The sequence below is a fragment of the Triturus cristatus genome, chromosome 8, assembly GCF_964204655.1.
Source record: "Triturus cristatus chromosome 8, aTriCri1.1, whole genome shotgun sequence".
Taxonomy (NCBI): domain Eukaryota; kingdom Metazoa; phylum Chordata; class Amphibia; order Caudata; family Salamandridae; genus Triturus; species Triturus cristatus.
Window position 1 is genome coordinate 1,543,759,399 of NC_140591.1, and position 17,952 is coordinate 1,543,777,350.

Consider the following 17,952-nt stretch of genomic DNA (forward strand, 5'->3'; position numbering starts at 1 on the left):
GGGTGGAGAATAAGACCATGAAATGTTCAGACCATGTTAACGGAAGGGGGGGATGACAGTATAAATGATTAATGTTGGTAAAGATTAGTTCTAGGGCATGTCCTGCCCAGTGCGTGGGAGCGGTTACAAGTTGAGAATTTCCGATTTGATTTAAACTAGTTATGAGATTGTTAGCATCGGGGTTCAGTGGGTCTTCGCCATGGAAATTAAAGTCTCCAAGCAGAATAAAGTTCCTGGATGCTAGGACTTGCATAGCGATCTGCTCGATTAATTCATTTGAAAAGTGGGTCCTTGGTCCAGGGGGCCGGTAAATCAGAGCGCCGTTCCAGCTATCAGACGGGGACCTGGTCAATTTAAAAAAGCCCAGTTCCAGGCTGTCAGTACTTTGGGTGGCAGTCCATTGGACGTTTAGCAATTGCTATACCACCCCCTTTTTTTCCTCTCTATCAAGGTGAATAAATTTGTAGCCTTCAGGGATTGCTAGGTTAATCTGTGGATGATTGGTGGGATTTAACCAGGTTTCTGTGAAAAATCAGAGTTCCGGTGAGTGGGTACTAATCATGTCCCATATTTCAATGGGATGTTTTGCTAGGGATCCGACGTTACAGAGGATAAACGTAGGGCTAAGAGAAACAGGGTCTGGTGAATTAGACAGAGGCAATGGGTGGGAGATGGTTAGATTACAGTGAAAAAGACAGGTCTTGCATGCTACAGGCCCTTCCAGACTTTCTGGAAATTCGTTGGGACAACAAATGTTTGGGGAGAGGTGCTTTACTTCCCTGGATCTGATGTCTAACAGGGCTGAAGAAGTCTTGAAGAACTCGATCCATGCTCATCCAATTATTCATTGTTTAGTAAGGCGCTTATATACAAGCCTCCATTGAAAAATTAGTCAAGTCACTAACACGCTGACAAGGTACGTGATTGTATTTATGTTAGGGGCTTTGGCCATTTTCCATTAGGTTGCCACCTCTACAGAGGAAAATTCCTAAAATTGAACTGTCCCTTTCCCATTGATCTGATTACCACACACCTGTATTCAAGCATAATATGATAGACTCAGGGTGTGATGGGCAGCCATTTTAGTACTTGTATTGAATTGTTTATTTATACTATTCACTACAGTAAGCACTGCGCCGCTCACTTTTGCTTGCACTATAGCACCTTGGTTTATCAATGATGTGAATGAATGAATGAGACAGCATTTATTAAGCACGTAGCTGCCCAGGGGCATCCCAGTGCTGAAGGCAGTAAACCGAGAAAACATAATAGCAACACTTAAGGGAAGAGCCAAGTTTTTAGCAGTTTTCGAAAGGCCAGATGGTTGGGTTCCCTCTGTAGACGGAAAGGGAGGGTGTTTCACTGCCTAGTGGCATTATAAGAGAATAAACCGCCGCCACTTCTGGCTTTCTTAATCCTGGGAACGACGGCCAGATGCAGATCGTCTGAGCGCAGCCATCTATTCGCCAGGTAAGGCTGGACAATTGAATGGTTGATCGCTGGTCCATTTCCTGCAAACATCTTGTGCGCGATGCACATTAAAGTTAACTCTCTCCCGAACAGGGAGCCAGTGGAGGGGCTTCAAGGCGGGTTTTGCAGAATACCTGTTCGAGGTCCCCACAAGAATCCTCGCTGCGCAGTTTTGCACCGTTTGGAGTTTTGCGAAGGTCGATCCCAGGGCTCTAAGGTAAAGGGCGTTCCCGTAGTGCAAGCGGGAAAGAATGAGTGCCTGTACCTTAAGCTTACTTGCCTGGAGGGGGAGAAGTGGAAGCACTTTGCGCAGCATCCTTAGGATGCCATAGCAGGAAATAGTTAATGTTAATAGTACATTTGAAGGATGATTGATTTAATTTAATAATGGGGGCAGATTGGCTAAGAAGTCACCCAACCAAACGCAGCAAGACAACTTGCTGTACTGCACTGTGTGACAGGGAGCAGGCAGTAATACGCTATACATACTAGGGTTTGACGCATTCCTGCTTTCTTCCTGCGCTGGTGCATTGAGTGCAGCCTAGCACTAGCGCAGACACTCTAGCACCATGGTGCAGGGTGAGGATTGTGCCGGAAGGGACATCTTCCTGTACAAAAACAATCCTCTGGGCGTTTTCTTCTTTCTATGTGTGCCACAGAATGCAAGATACATAGAAAGAGGAAAAAGAAACATATTTCTACTCGTTACGTCTTAACTGGGAATGCGTACATTTTGACAACTTCCTAAGTTTACTAGTGTTAGTAAACCCAGGAATGTGCCAAAAATCATGGCTGGATGTGTGGGTTGGTAATCTGGAGTGACACAAGGGAGCGACTTACACTGCCTTGCGTCACTCCAGATTTACTAAGCCACAGAAGCTGGCTTTGCGTGGCATAATATATCTCACAGAAACCCTTGTGCTGCCGTGCACCAACTTGCGTGACACAAGGGCAACGCAAGGGCTTTGTAAACCTTGCCCTATATGACCTAATCAGAAACAATATTGCCTTTGAATTTACGTGTCGATTATACTGTTTGTGAATATCAGTGGGACATCAACTCATTCCAGAATATCTCATCTCCTCATGATCATTCAATCACTCCTCATGCTTGCTTCAGAGTACTTCCCAAAGGAACCACTACTCTTTCTGCTGCTCCTGCCTGTGACCAGCAGGAGGCAGCCTGGAGTTAGTGCTGGATCGCTCCCTACACCTGTCAGTCCCCAGAAATAATGCTGTGCCTAGCGCCCTCTGCATTGTTTTTAGGTCTCGCCTGACCCAGCGCATGCGCTGGTCTGGCGAGACATTTTGTGAGGGCTCTAGAAAGTGCTACCAGGCCAGCCTAGAGCCATAGTGCATGTGCGCGGGCGCGCGCGTCGAGCTTTACCGCTATTACTTTCACTTTCACGGCCGCACGGCCGCTTTGATGTTCTCCGTGAGGCTTGGCTTCAATAGATTGCAGCAGTTAAAACAAGCATTGGCATAGCCAATAGGTCTCGCTTTTGGGACCTTATAAGTGTTTAGTTATGCAACTGTTGCATGGCTAAACACTTATAAGGTCCCAAAGGCGAGACCTATTGGCTATGCCAATGCTTGTTTTGTTGTGACTCGTGGTCCAAGAACTTATCCTTGCAACGTAAGAGCACTGTCTGGAGAAGGATATACTGATGGATATCACATGTTTAATTGAATTCTGGGTCTCTACCCCACTCCTTGAGGACCTTGGGCCACCCCACCTCCCTGCCCTGAGACTCAAGTGCTGAAGGGCTGTACTAAGTGTTCAGTTTAGGGGCCAACAGTAGGGTAAGGCCAGGATCTTTAGCGGTACAATCCTCAATGTTACAATAGATGCACATTAACCCCTGCATGCACTAGGACTTCTGGAAATGTCCCAGAATCCTTGCCCTCTATTTTCCCAATGATAGCAAGTTCTGACCTCAGTACTTGATTTTTGACCAGAAATAAATGTCACTAGTTGCCTGTAATACATTTTTGTGTGCAGAACAATTCCCAGACACAGGAAACCTGTCCTCTCCAGCCAGCCCAGATAGGAGAGGCAGCTGGTTGATTGGCGAGCTCTACAAGCTTCCATTTTCCGGACCTTAAGCATGCTCCATTCAAAACAAAATAAAGCGTCTAAGAAGCAACATTGAAAGGCTGCTATACAAATCACTTTTCTTGATATGCCAAGTTAGGATATCCAGGACGTTGTTTTACTGGCTAGTTCATAAACCTGGCGTCGAAAGACAGCGTTCAACTTGCTTTTGCCTTTCAAGCTAGGGAGATGGCTCAGCGAGCTGAACATTCTTTGACAAATGTAAAATTGGGACAACTCTATTATTTACAGCGCCTAGAACCGGCAGAAGGGCGGTATCTACAACGCTTTAACAAAAATAAGAGAATTATTTTTATAAATAGCTCTGCAGAATCTGTAGTCTACAAACAACAATAAAATAAACGTTTGCTGTGAAATGCTTTCTCTTTGCAAATTCTGTGTTTTAAGCCCATAAAGGCAATATCCTATACTTCCACAATATTCTGTTTTATAAAATGTAGGCTCTTCTCTTTCATTGCTCGTCTATACTGTTTACAAACGGTGCCAATATTTGATTTTGAGTGGAAAAATATCATATTTAATTTCTCATATTTCTCACCTTGTATATGTAAAGTTTTTTGGAGGGGGGTGGTGGTGGCTCAACTGTACGCAGCCTGGATATTGCAGTCGCCTCAGAAAGCGGCCCGATGCCCCTATATGGCCAAGGAACTCCTTGGTGGCTTGCAGTACGTTGATTCTAAGTGAGGATGTTTTATGCTCGGGTCTGAAGGCTCAGTGGACTAATATCCACTTTAGGAGCCTGTGTTTGACCTCGGGGTCACAGGTTCAAATCCCAGCGGGTCCACTTACCCTTTCATCCTTCTGAGGTCGATAAAATGAGTGCCATTAAATTGGGTAACAATAAGCATCTGCTATTCAGCGCCAAGAGGCCCTTCAGAGTAAACGTGCACTTTATATACACAAGTTATGTTATAATAAAGGGAAAAGTATAAGAAAATTACTCAAATTTCCTTATTATAGACGAGTTGTGATGCCACTGCTCAACCGTAATAAGAAAAAGACACTACTGCACTATTGTAAGTTATTACAGTGAGTTGTGACATCGCAATGCGCTCTGCCGGATCCAACAGACGGTGTAAGGTGCAGGTCACTAACCACAATTACAACAGTTGTTTAACGATTCATGTTTAATTCATGATTAATTTTCCAAGTGAGGAAATGGGGCCTGACGCCTTGCGCTGAGTTCGCGCTATATAAAACTGCAAAAAAAGAAAGGGGAAGTAGCTGTGTAGCTTTTTTTTCTCAGTTAGAGTCCCCTGAAAATGCACAGTCATTAGATGATGGTCGTTCCTTTTGTTTCATAATCTTTATTAAGGAAGGCCAAAAAAGGGGAAGTGTTAAAATGAAATACATCAGCAGGGGGGTCTCCTTCATTACAGCAGAGCAGCGTCACCCCACTAACTACATTGCTCCCATAGAGAAAAAATTAAATGGTAATAAAGTTCATTTATTGCTATTTAATTGTACAAAAACTCCGTCCTGAGCCGAGCATCGCGTCAGCGGCAGGGCCACTGTTGAGTGATCGCAACAGAGAGTAGTGATGGGCAGGGCACTTTATGTTTAAAGTGCGCATGTCTCTTTTGCCAGCCATCTTGCAACAGCCAGCCAGACCTGCGCATTTTAAACCTCTTTAACCCAGCTGTATTAGATAGATGGTTTAGGGAAAGCGCAGGCCTTCAGTGTTCCTAGGAGTTTTGAGAGAGCCCGCTCTATCCAATCCTGGCACTGCTCTCATGCTGGTTAACAGCATGAGAGAAGCGTCGGGACTGACTGAGGAGGTTGACTGGAGTCTCGAGGAGAGAGGAAGAGGACCAGAGCAGGAGGACGTGTCTTTGTGCCGGCTGCAACAAGCAAGGTAAGTTATTTTTTATTTTATTTCCTAGGCGCCTTTCATCTAGCACCCGTGACCCACTGGCCCACCCCCACGTCTCTCACAGTTGCCAGCCGCCACTGAATATATGGTAAAAAAACGTGCACGTTAAAATACATCCAAAGCTTCAATTCACACAAACAAAACAAAGTAAAAACAATAAACATTGGAAATACTTTACCTAACACGTATTGCACTCCATTGGTTAGAAGCAACATTAGAACCCGCTGCAGGGGGCCCAAGGGTGCACGCGAAGTGCATTGCACCACCTGGATTCCTGGTATTATTTGCATTAAAAATCAGTTTTAAAAAGAACTTCCGTACATCAAGCGAAAACTGTCAGAAAAGAATAAAGTGCAAAGTGCTCTGTTTTGAAGTTCTGTCACATGGGCACGGAACAGCCACTCTTTGCCATTGATTAATAATTGGGAAAGACACAAGGTGGTGGACTCTGCCAGCTGTAATCTAGTCACAACAAAACGGTGTTGCCTATTTGTTACAAGATTAAAAACCCTCAGGAAGATTGTACAACAATATGTAACAACCGTTGGTTTTCTAAAATCATCCAAGCCTCTCTTCTCAGCCTGCACATCGTGTAAAACTTCCTTCTCTTCTGGAGTGTAAGAATTCTAGACTGGCTCCTGAAACCCCCGAAAACTGAACACCAGCTTAAGAGTGTCATTTATATAAGACAACGCAAACACAATAAGATGATTGATGGAACGCTGAAACTTTTCAGACACTCACCCCCAGTCACTATTAAATCTGGGTTAAATCCATCAGAGTTATTTAGCTCACTTTGCCACCCCAGTTTAGACCCAGCCATATGTAATTCAGTCTTGACCCTCATGGGAACTGTCCAGCCTAAACTGTCAGGCCAGGTCCTCCCTGGACCGAAAACAAGCATCTTGGATCTGGTTTCGGGACATAACGCCTCATCAGCTAGGCTAGCTTGAATCCAGTGACACAGTAATCCCGGGACCCAGAGTCAGAGTGGAAAACCTATTTACGCATGTATAATAGTGGCAACCAGCACTGGCCTTTTAGCCATGGGGACCCTGCATGCTGGTGGTTTTACACCCATCCTTCTACTGGGTGTATCAAAAGTAAAATATACAGAATGTGATGTGCTTCAAGGGGACCCATGACATCAGCATGTTTTGGGGTGACATATCAGCAGTGGTAGCACTGGTTTTCAACCTCTTGCATACCTACTGTTAGGCAGAAGCCAGTTGTGTCCAGGTGTGCCTCCCAGGTCATGTGCGCTAATGGTTTGCACTGAGTGCAATGCCTTTTATTTATGGTTTAGAAAGCAAAATAAAAATAAAAGGCATTGTCATTTACCATGCCAATAGCTCAAACTGGCGTAATTGCGAGACCTATTGCATTGCAAATGCTTGTTGTACATTTCTTCAGCCATAGCATCTCTTTCATAAGGAGGAACAAGTGATCAAGAATTTAAAAGAGGTTTGAGAGAAATATAATGGGGTGACAACATTTTAAGGAATAACATTTCTATTTATGAGAATATTGCAATCAATTCGGAGTTCCATGAATGTATACATTTCGACCTTGTTCCTGTCTGTGATTACTGAACTCCTCAGTGGCTTGCAGTATCCTTATAAAGTACAGAAGGGGTACTTTATTTTATGCACTTCATAAGGAACATGGAATTACTGCATAGAAACCTGTACCTAAAACCCTTATTAGAGTGTAGTTCTGACATCACTACTCACCTGTAATAGGAAAATTACATCTCTACTATCGTGTAATAGTTTCTAACGCTAGAGCTGAGAATTTACAACTTCTAACGTCAGAACCAGCACATCTGGTCAGTAGTTTTTCAAAAATTAAGGTTCAGAATTTATAGAGACATTGTAAGTTGATTCCATTGATTCCGCAAAACTCCCCCGGGGGTCCTGTGGTATTGCAAATTCAAAAATTGGAGAGCTCTGATTGATTGCGAGTGCTTTATTTCCCAATAGGCTGGCTCACACACACAGGATGAGCAAGTGATCTAAGTGTCTGGCCGCAACATGAAAGAAAATGTTGCGGCTGCCACTGATAAAAAAAATCACATACAAGGTAGCAGGGTGGTTCACGATCCCGCATGAGTCCTGTGGGAGCCATTGTGTCCCCCATGGGAGTGACACAGGAGCCAGCATAGCCTGCCATGAGCTCACATAGGACGGAAAAAAATGTGGGATGGGGAGGATTCTATGGCCGGTGGGCCTCTTGTGAAAGGGGGAGGTAGGGGGGGGGTTGACACAGAGTCTGCTGCACATGGCATGCAGCTAGTTTTATATATATATATATATTTCTCCAAGCGTTTTTTTGTCGTAGACACAAAACGTGGCGCACACACTTCGATAAAAAAAAATATATATATATATATATATATATATATATATACACATACATACATACACCCACCCTATATACTACTACAGTTCTAAGTTCAAATTCCATGCTATTGCCACAGTGGTGTGTAACTGACTTGGGAAAACACTGCTTAAAGCGTCACAGATTTCATTCTAGAATCACTTGGCAGAAGAAAAACATCTGGGGCAAACCTCGCACTGCTTTGTGGTTGTTCTCAATGCATGAATATAATGCCTTCTCTTTTTATGACCGTTAAATACCTTTATTTATAAATATGGCACAACAAAAACAGCAACTTTTGACGCAAAGTAGCTTTTGTGCGCAGTTTGGGCCCTGAAGGCCCTCCTAGTGTTCCACAAGAGCCTGTGTGAGCTGGTACTAAATCTGGCCTGAGTGTGAACATCCTGGACACCTGTCCTTGTAGCACATTTATGACACTGCCCTGTAGATGAGATGACCCCTCCCCCCTCCTGTGCCCCTTGCCAGGCTCTCAGCCCCACGCATATAACCTGCATGATCCTTTCCAGTTTAGAAACATTTCCGAAAAATGTATTTTAACTTCAAAAGTAAATGCACTAAGACCTCTTTGCTGTACCATCAAATGGTGTCTCTGTCTGAGGTACAGAAGCTTCCCTGCAGCCTCATACCAGCGTTGCCATATGACTTCTTGCCTTCTAGGTGCCACCTTTCTGCTCTGAATTTTCATTTAACCGGTGCATTCTGGTTGTTGTGGTTCTGGTTCACATCAGTTGAGCCAGCTGAGCTACTGGTAGAGGTTCCAAAAGTTTTACTGAAGGAAAAAACTGGACTGGTACCAGGGTGTTCCTAGTGACATTGCGTCACCGGGCAGCCCGGCTAACAGAGTAACCGAGAAGAGAAAAAAGAAACACTTGAGCTCAGCAAGTCTTACCTGGAACTGCGCCCTGAAGACCCAAGAGGCACTTTGTGGTCTCTACGCTGCTGGGTGCTGCGTAACATTTAGATGTAGTACTTATATGGAGAGCGTCTGCCCACACTAACAACCAATTCCTGTTTTCTTTGTGAGTAATGCCTGAAAATTTCTCAGGGTTTCACTTTCCAGCTCTGACTCCAGTCACTAAAATAATTGCTTGGAGGTATCGGAAATGACTCCAGGAGCCCTTTAAACGTCGATGCTATGAACTCTTGCACCATCCTTCTCTCCCCTGAGGCCTCATTTGCCTCTATTGTATTTGTCATTGTCGAATATTTTTTGCCATTTCTTCCATGTGTCTGAAGCGAAGCCATGCACGACATTTATTTGCTATTTTAAGCTTATATTTCAATGGACAAACACAGGATTTAGCTGGTTTTCATTTTTGCAGTCCTTTAGATGACAATACGGGCCATGTTACATAAGTGCAACCATACTGGCCAGCTATTCTGGACTTGCATGTCATTTCCGCTTTGATCATCTGTTTCCGGAACAGATGGTTAGTCCCAGCATTAGTTAAACCGCAAACACCATTTGTAAGAGACCCTCCATTGTTCGCCCCCTGAACCATAACTTCTCACCACTTGCGGTCGTGTGGGGGTGTTTACTGAATGTGGTTCGGATTGGCCAGTCTCTAGTTACCCGCCTTCACTAAGAGAGGGGTTACTAGGAAACAACCACTCGAGCTCCACCTGACGTCTTCATACAGGGACCACACACTTCCGGGTCGTGACTACTGTGTGACGCACTGACGCACACACTTACTGAGGAAAACCACTTCCATATACAGCCTGCGGACACACGAAGTGTGGGCTCTCGTTTCCCTGCCAGCGGAGTTGTGATGCACTTACTACCAAATTTGGTTTAAGTAAACACAAATGTGCCCCTTCCCCTTTTTTCTAGTCACAAGCAAGGGAATCCCACCAGGCGCACAAGAAACCTTTCAACATATTTTCCCACCCTGGGCGTGTCAGTGGTAGATAGTTGCCCCCCCTGCCTCCCCCCTATTCCTCTAGTATTTTTTATGTCTACCACTCCTGACCGGCTTCCCAACACTTCCGGGCTACCTGCTGGTGTACTTACTCCTTGGTTCTGCCCCAGAAGGGGGCGCCATATCAAGCCAGGCAGAGAAATGGCCCCGCAGGCTCAGCATGTTCTCGGCTCACTATTTCACATGTCACATGGCAAAAACTCTTCTGTTATGCTGTGTGTGAATAGTGCACAACCCACCCGGGAGAGAATGCCGCTGCCCGCGTCCCACGCAGTGGGACATCAGCAGGGCAGCTCTCTAGTGGCCGCCCGTCGCAGCCTTCCCCCTCTTCTGCCTAGCGCGCGAGGCTACGCCCAGGGAGGAGACCTCCCAATAGTGTGTAGGTGGAGGCGGGCCGTTGGGGGTGGGGGCGAGGCTAGCCCCCCTACTTAGGCGGCCCTCTCGCCCAGTTCCTCCTCTGCCACACTGCCGGGCATCGACCCACCGTGTGTGCTGGCTCACCAGGCGGGCGGAGCAGCTAGGGGCTGCTTGCCCTGGATCGCCCGTAAGATAACCCAATTTTATTGTCATACTATGTTGTATGAAATAAACCTGCAGCAGTTCTTCACCCACAAAGAAAGTGTCAGTGTAATCATTGGGTGACGTCTGTGCATGCGTGTTGATTGAAGCGGATGACGGTGTGGTCACTATCCCGGCGCTGAAGCAGGAGCTGTATGGCCCGAGCAAGGGTTGGTGCTAGGTAACGAGTCAGCTCATCAGTTTCTTGCGGAATTCAAGAACTGAGGAGGCGGGTGTGATGTACAGGAGATGGCCATTGCAGGCTTTAGGAGTGAGGTAAGAAGAGACATGACTGCCGAATCTGGTTCTGCGTATGCGGGCGAGGGGAGGGGTAGGAATCAGTTGCACGGATGCCTGGTAGATTTGTAGAAGTTTGTGCAGTTGTTGAGGTACATGGGGCTAAGGTTGTATAAGGGTTTCTATGTGCGAGTAAGGAGTTGGGAGAGTGCTCGTTTGTGGATTGGGAGCCAATGGAGCTCTCTGAGGTGCGGGGTGATGTGAGTGCGGGGTGGGAGTTTGAGGGGGAGCCTGGCCGCAGAGTTTTGTATGGTCTGGAATCTTCTGGTCAGTTGAGCAGTGATTCCAGCGTGTAGTGCGTTGCCGTAGTCGAGCTCGCTGGTAATGAGGGCTTAGGTAATAGTTCTCCGAGTGTTGGGGAGCCATTTAAAGATCTTCTTGAGCATCTTCAATATGTGGAAGTGGGAGACGGACACTGCACTCACTTGGCCAGTCACAGCCAGTTGGCTGCCACGCACACACCTGTGCATCACAGTGCAAAGATGTCTGCAGCATGTCTGGGATAGGTTTTGTACTGGAAGGGTAGCTTTCCAGTACAAAATACTGTGTCTATGGATAGTACATAGGAATGCCTGCGTACCACCCATGGAATGCACCCTTGAAGCAAGCTGCTTTGTGTTACTTTCAGGCAACTTTACCGTGCTGGAAAGTAAATTGCTAATGCACATTTTGTGCTGGTTTGCATCACTTATGTAACGCAAACCAGGCTCAGAGTATTAGTAAGTATGCCCCTTAGAGAAGGAGTGACCCGCTAGGATAGAGTCACCGGAAGCGCGCCCATATGTTGATTCACAGAATGCCAAGAATAGTGGAAGTGATAATACACTTCCCTTGACACCCAATGACATGGAAGGTCAGGGAGCTGAGACTCAGAAGTTTACTTTCTATTCCTGCAGCTGCCACCTACATGATCCTAGAGACCAGGAGAAGTAATAGGCAGTGCTAGGGTGTCAAAAATACACCAGTGGTACTAGTAACTGGTACCCCTAAAGGCTGTTCGTAGCAGGAGGAATCTTTACTTCTGGATTATATTGGGAGTGCTTAATTTGAGCAGGTGGTTGCTGTTGGGGGCCACTGGCACTAATGTTTGGGGACCGGCGCTTATTTGAAGCATCAGATATTTACTGGGTGCAAGAGAAGGGGGGGAGGGGCGGGATCACAACGCCTGCTTCACAAATGGACTTCCGACTCATAAAATTACAAGTGTGGAGTCTCTGCACTTCGGGGCGGAATCTCTGTACTCGTAGCGGAATCTCTGTACTCGTGGTGGAGTCTCTGTACTCGTAGCGGAATCTCTGTACTCGTAGCGGAATCTCTGTACTCGTAGCGGAACCTCTGTACTCGTAGCGGAATCTCTGTACTCGTGGCGGAATCTCTGTACTCGTGGCGGAATCTCTGTACTCGTGGCGGAATCTCTGTACTCGTGGCGGAATCTCTGTACTCGTGGCGGAATCTCTGTACTCGTGGTGGAATCTCTGTACTCGTGGCGGAATCTCCGCCGTGTAGTGCTCATTGCGGGCATTCCGCCACGAGCACGGAGATTCCACATTCGTAACTTTACGATATCATCAGTCCCTTTGTGAATCGGGCCCACAGATCGGAAACAGTAAGGAAGAAAATTATGGCTAAACCCTCACAAATGGTGCACAAGTGAGAAAAAGGGGCAGGGAATGTTTGGTAGTGGATTAAGGATTACCAGCCTTGGTATTCGGCTCGCCTACGTTTAATTGCTCTGGCCACCGGCATCAGAGCAGAGCTTTGGGCATCACAAATTAAGCTCTGTGAGCGACAGTCGGAAAATACTGTGTCACTTCTCAGGAACATTTTGAAACATACTTCTGAGAAATTCCCATTATTTAAACAACAGGAAAGTGGGTCTGGACTTCATCAGCCTTATTCCCTTGAAAGGAAACGTAGGTCAGCGATATCACAAAAAAAACATACTGGTGTATGTTAATGAGCCGTTGCACAATTCAGCTCTGCGTCACACGACTCTCACAACTGAACCCCCGATTACCCTGAGAAACATATTTTTATCTGAAATTAAAAGACGTACGGAAATATTTCCGTTGTTCATATTTAAGTGTTTGCTTTTTGGATTGGAGCAAAGTCGCCCAGAATAATTTAATAAATAAAGGTGTCAGTGCCCTGCTCTGCAGCAGGAATCAAATAAAACGGCACTTCCTGCTGCCCACCTAGCATGCACCTCATGAACCAGTGTTTTGAAACAAGTACTTGCAGTAATGTCAGTCACCAACAAAGCCAGTAGTCCTGGGTTTGGAACCAACGGCAGCTCCTCCGCTAAGGCGGAGGAGCGTCACCACACTGCTTTTCAGCAGTGCGAAAAAGGAAAAATACAATTATAATAACATGGTGTTATTATCATTTTATTTTTCTGTGCTGAAGCTGGTTTTGGGGCAGGGCTTGGCTGTCATCACAGCCAGCAGGGAAAGCGTAGTTGGTACACTTATGTGCGCATGATGGTTTGGTCGGCCAAACAGTCAAGCACGCTTAGCGTGTTCTCCACCCAGGCTGTGCAATACAGGCAGGTGGAGTACACGCTAAGCGTGCTTGACTGTAATTACACAGCCTGGGTGGAGAACATGCACATACTCCCTCTCCCTGTCCGAGCACCAAATCAGGACGCTCAGACCAATCACGACGCTGCTGTCATGCTGGTGATGCAGCGTCATGATTGGCTAGGTAAGTCTGGGAGCCTGTGTGCTTCCGGTTGACAGAGAAGACGGAGGATAGGCAGCGGCCAGCCAGCAGGTAAGTGATATTTAAATTTATTTTTTTTAATTTTAACCCTCTTCCCCCATTCCCTGTCCCACCACTGCTGACCTGGAGCTGCTGCCCCTGTTTTGAACTGTTCTCCTTTTTGATAATCATAACCTGCTTCAACATCTAACAGTGAAAGTTATTTGTGTTGCACTGTCAAGGTCTTCCATCGGGCTGGGGGACTGTCTAAAATCAGCACCGGAGTCACGTGAGGGCACCGGATTCTGGACTCTTAGGACCACGGGATTCCCCACCTAATGGAATCATGACCCCTTCACGTTAACATGTTGACCCGGCTGTTTGAACAGTACAGACCAAAGTTTATGTCGGGTAGTAAGGAGAAATTATCTCTTGTCCCTCCCTCCACCAGTGTCGTTTAACGGGAAAGGAAATTCCATCAGCGGCTTCTCCCCAGTGGAGTTGTGAAGCCCTCTGCTTTAGTAGCTTATGTGGGGGTAACTATTCTGGGGAAGATTTACAAGCCTCTTGTGTGACTTTTGCTCTGCTGTTGCATCACTTTTGTGACACCGCGGCGTAAATGTTGTGGCCCATTTACAGCGTGACGCATCTAGGGAGATGCGTCACTTTGTAAAGCCCTGCGTCACATTGTACCTGCGTCACGAATAATGTATGCAGGGTGGGCGTTGCCGCGAAGAAAAGCCTCTTAAAAGTGATGCAGTGAAATCTACAAGATTTCACTGCGTCACTCTACGCCTTCACTGCGTCAAAATCCCTATGCCTTCTCAGAGCAGGTGTAAGGAATGACGCAGGGCTTTTTGAATGGGACCGACCCATCTCATTGCTGGAGTTGCATCACTTTCATGAGCAACTCCAGCAATGCGTCACTTTTGCACCAACAGATGCGTCAGAATTTCGGACCCATCTGTTAATCCTTGCTCCATGCAGCACTGTATTGTAAATACAGCACATCCATAGTGGCACAAGGACATTCAGCGCTGACGTAAGGAAACTGATCCAACTATGCAGATGCATCAGTTCCTTGTAAATCTGCTCCTTAAAGTTTAATGGTTTTACATGGTCTTCTGCAGACAAAAGCCAGGACAGGGCTACAAAGTGGGGGTTTGAACGCTGCTACGTGAGACACATTCAACTAAAGAGAGGAAAATAAATGATGCAAACAAAGAAAAAAGTTACAAAGAGAGCAGGAAATAGTGTTTTAGAAAGGCATGTAAGAAATAATTAATACGAGAAAAGAAAGATTTGTGGTAGTTAGAAACTGGAAGGGACAAACGGGAGGAGGCAGAAGGTGAAAGTAATGAACGGTGCAAAGAAGGAAGGAAATAGCAATGGGAAGTGAATGGAGGTTGGAAAGACAAAAGAAAGAGTGAGTGAAAGGATGGATGGATGAATTGGTGGATGGAAGGGTGAAAGAATCAGCTGGTGAAAGGATGGAAGAACGGATTGATGGAGAGACGGGTAAGCGGATGATGGACAGAAGGGTGAAAAGATGAACTCCTGAAAGAGTGAAAGGATGACAAATCTACATGTGAAGTGAATGGGCATTGATTGGTTGGATGGATGCAAAGGTCAAAAGGTGGTTGGATGGAGAAAAGGATTGGTGGATATGTGAAGAGATGGATGTAATTTCAATAGCTGGTTACAATAATAAAAGGATGGATGGAATGGTGAAAGGCTGCTGGATGGGTGAAAGGATGGATGGGCAGACGGATGGGTGCAAGGGTGAAAGAAACTAATATAGGACGGGACAGGCTCGCTTGCTCTGCCTGCTCAGTGTCATTGGTTTGGTTCAAAGTTCAGGGTATTTAAATTTTCTGGCTACTCCCTTGCTTCTGCTCCAGATTTAGCACTTCCTCCAGAAGTTTATTGACTTTCCATTACCACCCAGCGCTAAAGCAAGGGGTAGCGCCACCTGCAGATCGAATGCTCTGTTGCACAAGGGTAACTCTCCTTATTAACTTTTCCTGGAGCTAGGGTGACCAACGTCCTTAAATTTCATGGACCGTCCGTAATTTGGATCACACGTCCTTTGTCCGTGATGATTCCTTTTACGGACTCCTTTTGTCCTTAATTTTGGGCATTGCAGGGAACAGTACTGTTCCCTGCAAGAAGCCTCAGCTCCCTGATGGGGTCGCATCGCACTCTTCCTCTGAGCACAAGAGCAGCCCCACCCCGCCCATTGTCATTCTGTATGGGGCTGATGATTGCCACATACAGAATGAAAATGGACTAGTCAGGGCTGTTATAGCATGGGGTGGGCCTCCTCCAGCCTTGGTCTAGGGCAGGGCATTCTTTCAAATGGAAGAAATGTGCAAAAATGCCAATGCTGCTATGGAATCCAGTTCATGAAAAGAAGCTGGTGAAAGAAGTTAAAAAGAAGGGGCAAGGGTTCTTTCACAGTCTCATCATTTTAGAACTGATGCATTTTCAATATTATAGTCAACAAAGCCATGGTTGCTGCTTTTTTATTTTATGCAACTAAGAACCATTGACAAAGCCAATAGTTCTGGCTTGTTGTAGGTGTAATGGTACTTGTTGTGTTATATATCTGGATACAATGACCGAAGAGGAAAAATACCAGTCCGGCAGTAGATTATACTAAACACAGATTTTTAGTTTAGGTGTTTTAAGCCACGCCCTTAATTACTTCGAACACCCCCTTTGGAGATACCCCCCAGCTTTTTCATCCCACTTAAAGCCCTGGAAACAAAACCATGTCACAGTCACCTCATGGCCTGGCACTGTGCATCATGCATGACTCATGACTTCCACTTTTTCAGATTGCCTATGTGCAGGGGCATAGTGAACCCTCCCCTCACGCCTTGCTTTAGGAACTAAAGCAGCGGTGAAGTCCTTGATGGGCCTCTTCTGTCTGCAACTCTGCAGACAAAGGCTCAGCTCATAATTAATGTGAAAAGGTGTGTAAGTGAAGGGATGGGTGGATGGATGGATTAGTGAAAGGATGAATGGATGAATGAAAGGGTGAATGGAAGGATAACGGGAGAAAGGATGGATGAGTGAGTGGAAGGATGGATGAGAGAAAAGGTAGATGGATGTATGGATAGATGGGTAAAAGGGTGGATGGATGACTGAAAGGATGGATGGATCAGTGAAAGGGTGGATGATGGGTGAGTGAATGGGTGGATGGATGACTGAAATGATGGATGGATTGATGAATGGATAAGTGAAAGGGTGAATGGATGGACAGATGAGTGAAAGGGTGAATGTAAGGATGGATGAGTGAGTGAAAGGGAGGGTAGATGGACAAAAGGATGGATAGATGAGTGAAGGAGTGAAAGGATGGATGAGAGAAAGGATGGATGGATGAGTGAAAGGGTGGATGAGTGATAGGGTCAATGGATGGATTCATGAGTGGATGGGTAGATGGATGGGTGGGTGGATAGATGGAAGGATGGCTAAGTGAAAGAGTCGATGGAGAGAGAAAGGGAGGATGGATGGATGACTGAAAGGGTGAATGGGTGGAAGGATGAGTGACTGAGTGGATAGATGAGTAATTGAAAGGATGGCTGTATGGGTGAAAGAGTAAATGGCTGCAGCATGAATGAGTGAATGGATGGATGGGTGGAAGAGTGGATGGATGAGTATACGGATGGATAGGGTGAAAGGGTGGATGGAGGGATGGCTGAGTGAAATGATGGATGGAAGGATACCTGATGGATGGATGGAAGGATACATGATGGATAGGTTTGCAAATGGTTGAATATGGATGGGCTTACTTATACACTATTGCGCGACCTCCTCTTATGTGTCTGTAAAACATACCTTTTGTCCTGAATAATTTTTGTCCTGAATTTTGACCTCCTGTCCTGAATTTTTGTCCTGAATTTGGACCCTTTGTCCTGAATTTTTACACTCACCGTCTTGAATTTGCACCCATGCCAGTTGGTCACCCTACCTGGAGCTGGGGTACATCTCTCCAGTCGATGCCCTGGGCAATCCCTGAAAAACAGACCTGTTTTGTCAGGGAAGGATGTGTTTGCCAGGGACTTCTTGCCCGATGGTGGTAATTATGCCAAACTGGCATAGAACACGTTCATGTGATGTATCTAAACTCTACTGATGAGGGTGTAAACTGGGCACACATTTTGGCTGGAGGGGCGCTGGCCTGTTTGTTGTTCAGACCCTCCTGCCCCACCCAAGGCTGCTCACGGTGTGGTCTTTTATTGGTGCGATTGGTGTCAGTCACTGGTGCCCCGAGCAGGGACACCGGAAGCAGTTCCCTTGTTACTGGTTCTATGAATACACAACCCTGTATTCTGCTGAAGGTCATGTGCTTGCTTGAGAATCGGTTATGCAAACTTTTCTTGGTTGGGGGTTCTGGCCTGTAAGAGGGATGTAAATATTGTACGTGTGAAATGTTGTGCTAGTGTTATGTACATTGACAAGATATGTAGGATGTGTTATTCGGTGTCTGTATGTGCAAACACTATGTACAACGTATAATATGCAATTTCTTGATATGTTTGAAAGCAAATGTGAGCTACGTCCTAGCTTTGAATAGCACAAACTTGTTAAGTGTAATTATTTCATAACTG

The 17,952-nt window shown here is 45.9% G+C and overlaps 1 protein-coding gene across 1 annotated transcript in view; it reads right to left on the reverse strand.

The window, feature by feature from the left end:
* LOC146806097 (interleukin-1 receptor type 2-like) overlaps nt 1-8,875 on the reverse strand; it is a 63,578-nt gene extending 54,703 nt beyond the window's left edge. Inside the window, exon 1 of the mRNA XM_085623430.1 lies at nt 8,749-8,875. The gene's annotated coding sequence lies outside the window, so the exon portion shown is untranslated. The remainder of the gene's footprint in view (nt 1-8,748) is intronic.
* Between the last annotated feature and the right edge of the window lie 9,077 nt (nt 8,876-17,952).